This window comes from Octopus bimaculoides, chromosome 9 (genome assembly GCF_046866305.1).
Source record: "Octopus bimaculoides isolate indiv1 chromosome 9, ASM4686630v1, whole genome shotgun sequence".
NCBI classification, from domain to species: Eukaryota; Metazoa; Mollusca; class Cephalopoda; order Octopoda; family Octopodidae; genus Octopus; species Octopus bimaculoides.
In genome coordinates, this window is record NC_142936.1 from 44,550,892 (window position 1) to 44,559,168 (window position 8,277).

The 8,277-nt window shown below is 37.1% G+C and overlaps 1 non-coding gene across 1 annotated transcript; it reads left to right on the top strand.

The window, feature by feature from the left end:
• The first annotated feature begins 411 nt into the window (after nucleotides 1–411).
• Nucleotides 412–495, top strand: Trnak-uuu (transfer RNA lysine (anticodon UUU)). Its single transcript is given in 2 exon segments — nucleotides 412–448; nucleotides 460–495. It is a non-coding gene; the product is annotated as a tRNA-Lys (tRNA).
• The last annotated feature ends 7,782 nt before the right edge of the window (nucleotides 496–8,277 follow it).

Consider the following 8,277-nt stretch of genomic DNA (forward strand, 5'->3'; position numbering starts at 1 on the left):
GAGGGCGTTTATGAAAACAATGATAAAAGATTGCTCCGGCCTTGCATTAGGCAAGAAGTTAAAAAAATTATTGGCCCATGACACTGCATGGACCCTAAGTAAGGCATGTGTAAAATTTGAATGAAATCCGTTTGGTAATTCTTGAGTTTTAGTGATGCACACATACTGATACACAGACAGACAGGCAGGCACACACACACACACACACACACACACACACACACATATATATATATATATATATATATATATATATATATATATATATATATATATATTCATACATACATGTACATTTATACATGAAGATTAGTAACGACAGAAAATTTAATCAATTTTTCTCACGCCGCAACATAAAACTAGGTTATCAAACTTGACTTATAAGCTATATGATGATAGACAATTGTGTCCGCCCGCATAGCTCAGTCGGTAGAGCATCAGACTTTTAAGCAATAAGTAATCTGAGGGTCGCGGGTTCAAGTCCCTCTGTGGGCGTACATTTTATTTATTTTGTTCAAATTGTTTTCAAATTTGGTATGTAGATTAAGTTCTGTATACTAATTATGAAAATGAAATTCATTTTTCCTATAACTCCAAAATCAAAAAGTTGTTAGCCTTTAAAATTTGCAAAATTTGGATGTTTTAGCCAATCAGAAGCGAGTATTTTACACATCACCGTGGCGAAAAGCTCTGTTTCCATAGCAACCAAAGATGCTGCGCATGCGTACAAGAAGGTGATACAAGAAAGATAATATTTTTACTATAATAATACTCTTGTGTTTTTCTCCATCACAACATATGAATGAGAAAGGAAGGGGTGATAGATGAATGAGAAAGAAAGGGGTGATGGATGAATAAGGAAGGAAAGGGTGATGGCAAACTGGTAGTGGGGGCGTTTCAACTCTGTGTGAGTATATGTGTGTACGTGTGTGCGTGTACAAGGGAAGATGCAATGTTTTGACATGCTGATGATCCCCACCTCCACCGATGATGGAAGAGGCAACGAACGCGCTGTTTTCTGAATGGCTGAAAATTCTGAAAATGATCAAACTTTGAACACCTGTAACACTTTTGCAAAATTTTTCTGGAATAAATGAATAATAAATTCGGATTCAGCGTCAAAGATTACATCTATATGATACATTAGAAATTTTTTTAAAGGTAATTGTACACAGTGACGAAACCCACAAAGATCTCTATATTCTACAATGAAGAAAGCTACTTTTTTTCCTGGATCGTTTTCGTTTTCTTCCAACCAATTGAAGATCTTTCAAATTTCAATGGATTATTTTCAGATGTTTCACACTGGTGCAGTTTTACGTGCTGGTGATGAAAATCGTACTAATTTTTTTTTATCGAAATATTAATAATAAAAAATTCAGAGGCACTTAAAGTTACGTAATTTTAGCCAATTTCCTCACGAGCGGAAATTGAATCTGTTTGTTGCCATGGCAACGCCAGTGTAATGTTGTTTACCCACGGAACCGTATACTGATTTTTGAAAATAAAAAAAAATAAAAAGGAACCCTAAAGATTGAATAGAAGATGAATTTTTAGAACTGAAAACATTACGGAATCTAAAATTATAAAGAGAGTGAATAAAAAAAATATTATAAAGGATTTAACAAAAGAAAACAATGCTGAAATAATGAATATTTTCGGGCAGGTGGTTATTTGGAATGTAATGAAAGAAAATGAATATCTTCATTTTCTTCCAACCCCTTGAAGATTTATTACAACTTTTTTTTTTTCAGTAGCAGGTGTACATGTAGAGTTTCCTCTGGAATTTTATACTTTGCTTGTCTGCTTTTTTAAAATATATTTGTTTATTCTAAACTTTAGAAATAGATTTTGGAACGGATTGCCTGTGTATCATTTGAACGCTGTTACCTGAATTTCTAAGTATAGGTACAGTTTTATAATTGCGTTGATATATGTTTGCCTACATTTTAAAATATATATATATTATTTCATATTGCTAACTCGGTGAGCTGGCAAAATTGTTAGCATGCCAAACAAAATGCTTGGCGGCATTTCGTCCGTCTTTACATAGAATACTGCCGAGATGGACTTTGCCTTTCATCCTTTCGGAGTCGATAAAATAGATATCAGTTGAGCACTAGGGACGATGTAATTGACAAACCCCTATTAGCAAAACTTCAGGCCTGTAGCAGAAAAAAAAAATGCTTATAACAGCGCCGCACAAAATGCTTTGCAATATTTTTTCCAGTTCTATACGTTCTGACTTCAAATTTGTCTTTCATCCCTCGTTCGAAGTAATAGAGTACCAGTCAAGTACTGGAGTTTATGGTATCCACAAAATTGCCGACATTGAGCCTAAATTAGAAACGAGTCTTTGCCTCAATTTGAAACCAGGGTTTGTTATTTTCAATTCGGAAATTATTTTATAACTAACTTAGGACAGATCAAATTGAAGACGTTAGCTAAAAACTGACCAATGAGTATTAACACTCATTAGTTGAGCTCATTGATGACACTCGTCAACATCAGATTAGCTAATGATACCGTCATTAAATTTGTGAATCAAAATTGTTAAATGTGAATTTGTGAACTCATACATAAAATTTCATGAAAGTAAACCAAGTAGAGCAGAACAGTAGAGGAGACGAGAGAAAGGAATACCGGTTGTCGAGCGGTGGGGGAGGGAACAAAGGCAACCACACGTATACAGCTATACATATATATATATACGATGGACTGCAATACAATTTGCATCTACCAAATGCTTTTGCAAGGCTTTGGTTGGTCTGAGACTATAATAGAAGGCACTTGCCCAAGTTGCTGCGCAGTGAGTCTGAACTCAAAAACCATGTGGTTGCAAAGCGAGTTTCTGAGCCATGTTTACGCCCATTTAGGAATATAACGACACAATGGTTATTTCATGTTATACTATTCAATATGAGATATCATCTACATTTATGCAGGCATGGTGTGGATTCGATCCTTGATCGCCAAATTTCGCTTAACAGTTCAACAGCACTTTTCTTACGGTAAAACAATAGTCTTTCTGTGAGTGACAGCAGTTACATTTACCAGATGCCTTCGCTAAACAGAATAATGTCTTTGCCACTTGACCCTTCTAACCTCTTCTATTTCACCAAAAGCTAGAATAGAGATAACAGGCTCCCAACGAAATCTATTGTTCTCAACGATATGTCTCTCCTTCTGACTGGTTTTGCATAGTTATAGATACAAGAATTTGGTAAGGCAAAATCAGTTCTTGTACTGTATAAATTCATTCGATTTCATTATATTCGATTTTTAGACGAACTAACTAATGTTAGCCACTAAATATTTTTTTGTTTTGTCCTTGTGCTGTCCCCTCTGTGTAAGCCATTTATTGGTAATAAAGAAATTAGTTATTGAACGGGTTGGTGTGTTACTTCAACTACCACCTGTCCAGAAAGATCAGTCTGGAGAAGAGGTGCTTGTCTCCAAAGAACGTTTGAGAAAAGATGGGCAAATGTAAGGCAGTTGAGAGTGAATGGGGCCGCACTAGTGTAGTCGGTCAGAACGGAAAAGAAGGAAAAAACGAAAATTATGCGGAAAAAAGCTATCTATAAAATGAAAGAGGGGGGGAAAAAGCGGGGGAACGACAGGTTGAACACAAACCAGAAAAAACTTCATATCATTATTAATTTTTAACCAATCTTAATTCATTCTATTTCATTGTGTTCAATTTCTCATTCCGATTTAATCATTGTATAACCCCAGTCCTTAAATGTTTTTGTTTTGTCCTTATGTTGTCCCTCTCTGTTCGCCTTTTTGGCAATAAAAGAAATTAGTTAGTGAACGGAGACAACTAGAGTCATGGCCACAAGTTGTGTGTGTGTGTTGTTGGCACTCCGTCGCTTACGAAGTCGAGGGTTCCAGTTGATCCGATCAACGGAATAGCCTGCTCGTGAAATTAACGTGCAATTGGCTGAGCACTCCACAGACACGTGTACCCTTAACATAGTTCTCGGGGATATTCAGCGTGACACAGAGTGACAAGGCTGACCCTTTGAATTACAGGCACAACAGAAACAGGAAGTAAGAGTGAGAGAAAATTGTGGTGGAAGAGTTCAGCAGGATTCGCCACCATCCCCTGCCGGAGCCTCGTGGAGCTTTAGGTGTTTTCGCTCAATAAACACTCACAATGCCCGGTCTGGGAATCGAAACCGCGATCCTATGACCGCGAGTCCGCTGCCCTAACCACTGGGCCATTGCGCCTCCACCATGGCCACAAATAGGTAGTCACTAAAGACAAACTGCCAGAGGGAGAAAGAAGGTTACAATCAACCAACTATGAGACACAACTTCCCTCGACTTTATAACTTTCACTAGCTCAATTTCTTTTCTCTTACATCATTCTATCACTATCTCTGGTTTACTACTACAATTAGAACGTGTACACATATACAGGCCGAAATTAGCTTCCTTAACCTCGCATGCGATTTCAATTATATCACATCAGCCCGTCGAGGCATAGCATTATATTTAACAGTAAATAAATATTTCTTTACAACTTCAATCACTGTTCTTCTTCCATCTTGCACATCTACAACAACAACCGTTACACGATGACCACTGATTCCACCTTAACCATACTGTCACAATTGGTAACCCTCGACTACAACGAATAACAATGCCGATGCAGCGACATTTTGGTTGTCGTTATGTTCTGAGTTCAAATTCCGCTGAGGTCGACTTTGCCTTTCATCCTTTCGGAGTACCAGTTGAAAACTCTGTCAATTTACCCCAAACACGCTGACCGTGTGCTGAAATTTGAAATCAATATTGAAAGTGACTTCCGCCATTCCTTAAATGTTATTTATTATTAAACTCAAAATTAATGTTTCTCAACCTTTGCACCACGTTCCCTGTGGTATTTTACAAGTATCAAACAGCAGCTAATTTGGCGCACTGGTTTATTATCCATATGTTATTTTGTAGATATTTTTTGTTTTAGTTATTTACAAGGACTTCTACCCACTGTGTTAAGTCTCTATGGAAATTACGAAAAAAGAACTTTGGTACATCATCAATCAGGTTTCTGTTCATTGAGAACAATGTTTTGCATTCAAATTTCAATAAAGATTTTTGTTGGAAGTTTGTTTAAGACGTTCGCTTTGCAGCCGTATGGTTTCATATTCAGTCCCACTACCCAGTACCATTGATTTGTGAATGAATTTGTCAGACCGAAACTGTGCGGAAGCCCATCATGTGTGTATATATACATACATACATACATACATACATACATACATGCGTGTATGTATGTATGTACTTACGTACGTACGTATGTATGTACGTCTTTGTCATTGGTTGTCTCTCACCACTTGACAGTAGGTGTTATTATGTTTTGTTTTAGCAACATAGCAGTTCGGCCAAAAGACCACCGATAGAATAAGTACCAGGTTTTAAAAGATAAGCACTGGGGTAGATTTGACAACGAAAACCCTTCAATGTGAGATCTCAGCATAGTCATACTCCAAAGACTGAAACAATTAATCAAAGAATTGCACCCAATTTAAATATTTTATTCCAATGAAAACTATACATGATTTCTCTAAACATCTAGTGTCCTACTATTCAAGTTAAGAGCCACTTATTTAACTCAGAACTGTGTCGTGAACAGGAATATCTCTTGAATTTACAGGATTTTTAAAGAGGGGGACGTAAATCTCTCGTGATTATTTTATTGCATGAATTACTGCCCTTACATTAATTGTTTTGCTCTCCGATCGACCCAACCAGCAGCCCATCTTTTGTGTCTCAGACAGTGGTTCCTAACCCGTGATCCTCAGACGCCTTTTGGACCACAAGGGTAATACTGGGGTCTGTGAACAAAATTCAAAAGTTCATACATACATACATACATATATATATATATATATATATATATATATATATATATAGTTGTAGTATATTGTCAACCTAATGTGACAATCCCAATAAGGGAATACACTACTGCTGTTTAGCCCTAGGAAGCTGGACCGCTTCCTGTCGGCCTTGACACAATTACTGTGTCCTTAAGTTTGTGAAGGGGAGACAAGCGCCCCCACACAGTAATTGTGTCAAGACCGACAGGAAGCGGTCCAGCTTCCTAGGGCTAAACAGCAGTAGTGTATTCCCTTATTGGGATTGTCACATTAGGTTGACAATATACTACAACTTTGTCGCTCCACTACTGCTTAAATCTCTCTGAGATTTAGAAATATTATATATATATATATATATATATATATATATATATATATATATATATATATATATATATATATATAAGGATAAACATATTAAAAGGGGGCCGTGGAAAAACTCATTTAAAGAAAAGGGGTCCTTGGTAATGAAAAGGTTGGGAATCACTGATCTAAGACTAACACTACATTGCATCGTAATTTAAAAAAATAACACTGGGATATATAAAAATATCATGCTTTACTTGAAATACCGAAACGAAAGTAATATACTGCTTATAAATTGTTTCTTACTTCAGTGAGGAAAAGACTTTCATTTTTAAAAAAATGTTTTACTTCAAAGAGAAAAACAAATATTTTCATCAAAAAGTATATATTTTGAGAGGAGAAAAGCATTTTGATAACTTATTAATTAGAAACAAAATAATAAAAAAATAATCATAAGTTGAAATAATGTTTAAGAGTAATCAAAAATATCATAAAGATGCACATCGCTTAACAGTCATTTCATTTCCTCACGCCATAGAAATTCGAAAATGTATGTTTGAAACATATCACCTTTGTACACACTCATTCTTTAAAAAATTTTTAGTACGCGATTCCATAAGCATTCATTCCTCATGATCTGAATTAACGAAATATTATTATTAAGATAATTACTTTCGTTTGGGTATTTCAATTAAATCATATTATTCTTCAATTCTTTCCCTTCCTTGTCTTTAAAATTCTGTCACGATTCTCCACATTTAGCCATTGTCTATTGCATCTAGACTGTGTTATTTTAAAGATGGTGAAGTATGATGGTATGATTTGAAGGAAATTTAGCTGGTTTACTCTTTCTAGAAGATTGAGCGACATCATAGAGGTTCTCTCATTGACTCAGTATTTACTAAGATAGCCAGCCCTTGACATAGGAAACATTCCCAAAATTACACGAAATCTACCCTTTGGTTTCATTCTGAATTAAGCTTTTAATTATCTCTTGCCAGTTACATTTTGCAAAAGAAAGTTGTTCACCCAGAAAGAGACCAGGTAGTCTTACCCTCTGTCCCTGAGTAAGCGGTAGGTGCCTCGTCTGGGACGTCACAGTTTGTAACTCTTTCGCTCCCTCCCACACTCTGGATGCTGCGGTAAATGAGAGGGCCACTACTTTCGTAGTCGAACGGAACAAAACCCTGAAGTATCGGGACCTGGCAGTGAACTGTCTCTTTCAACCTGTTGCGTTTGAGGCATTTGTTGGGACTGGGCCACTAATGGCGAAGTTCTTCTCTATTCTGAGAGGGTTTCTGTGGCTCGAAGCCCTTACTAACATCAACTACCTTACAAAGTATTCAGTGTGCGTTTTTTGTTTTTCGTGGTATCAACGCTACAGAAGTTACCTTGGACCACCACACCTGGTAAAAGAGCCCCCTTCGACACTACGTTGTATCTCCTGGAATCGGGATTGTAATGGGTATGTATGTATGTATGTATGTATGTATGTATGTATGTATGTATGTGTATGGGGACACCAGCACCAGTCAGATTGCTTTGTAGCAAGAATAGGAAAGGCGGCGAGCTGGCAGAAACGTTAGCACGCCGGACGAAATGTTTAGCGGTATGTCGTCTGCCGTTACGTTCTGAGTTCAAATTCTGCCGAGGTTGACTTTCCCTTTCATCCTTTCGGGGTCTATAAATCAAGTACCAGTTACGCATTGGGGTCGATGTAATCGACTTAATCCCCTTGTCTGTCCTTGTTCGTCTCCTCTATGCTTATCCCCTTGTGGGCAATAAAGAAATATGAAACAAGAATAGGAGAGCGTGATTACCTTGACGAGGTGTTGAGAGATGATAAAGAATGATGGAATACCTTTATTATGGGTGGTAGTGAAGAGAGTAACGAAGACGCTTTGGTGGAAGGGACAAAGGAGACAGCAGTGTCGGAGGGTTAGCGAGACAGAGAAGAAAGAGTAAAATGGGCAGGTGAGAGAGATAAAGTAATGAATGTGAGGAAGAGGCTATGTGGAGAAGGTCATCGAAAGGAGGAGAGATTTAGGGGAGTTGTAGATTGGTCAAAGAGGGAGTGAGAGAAAGA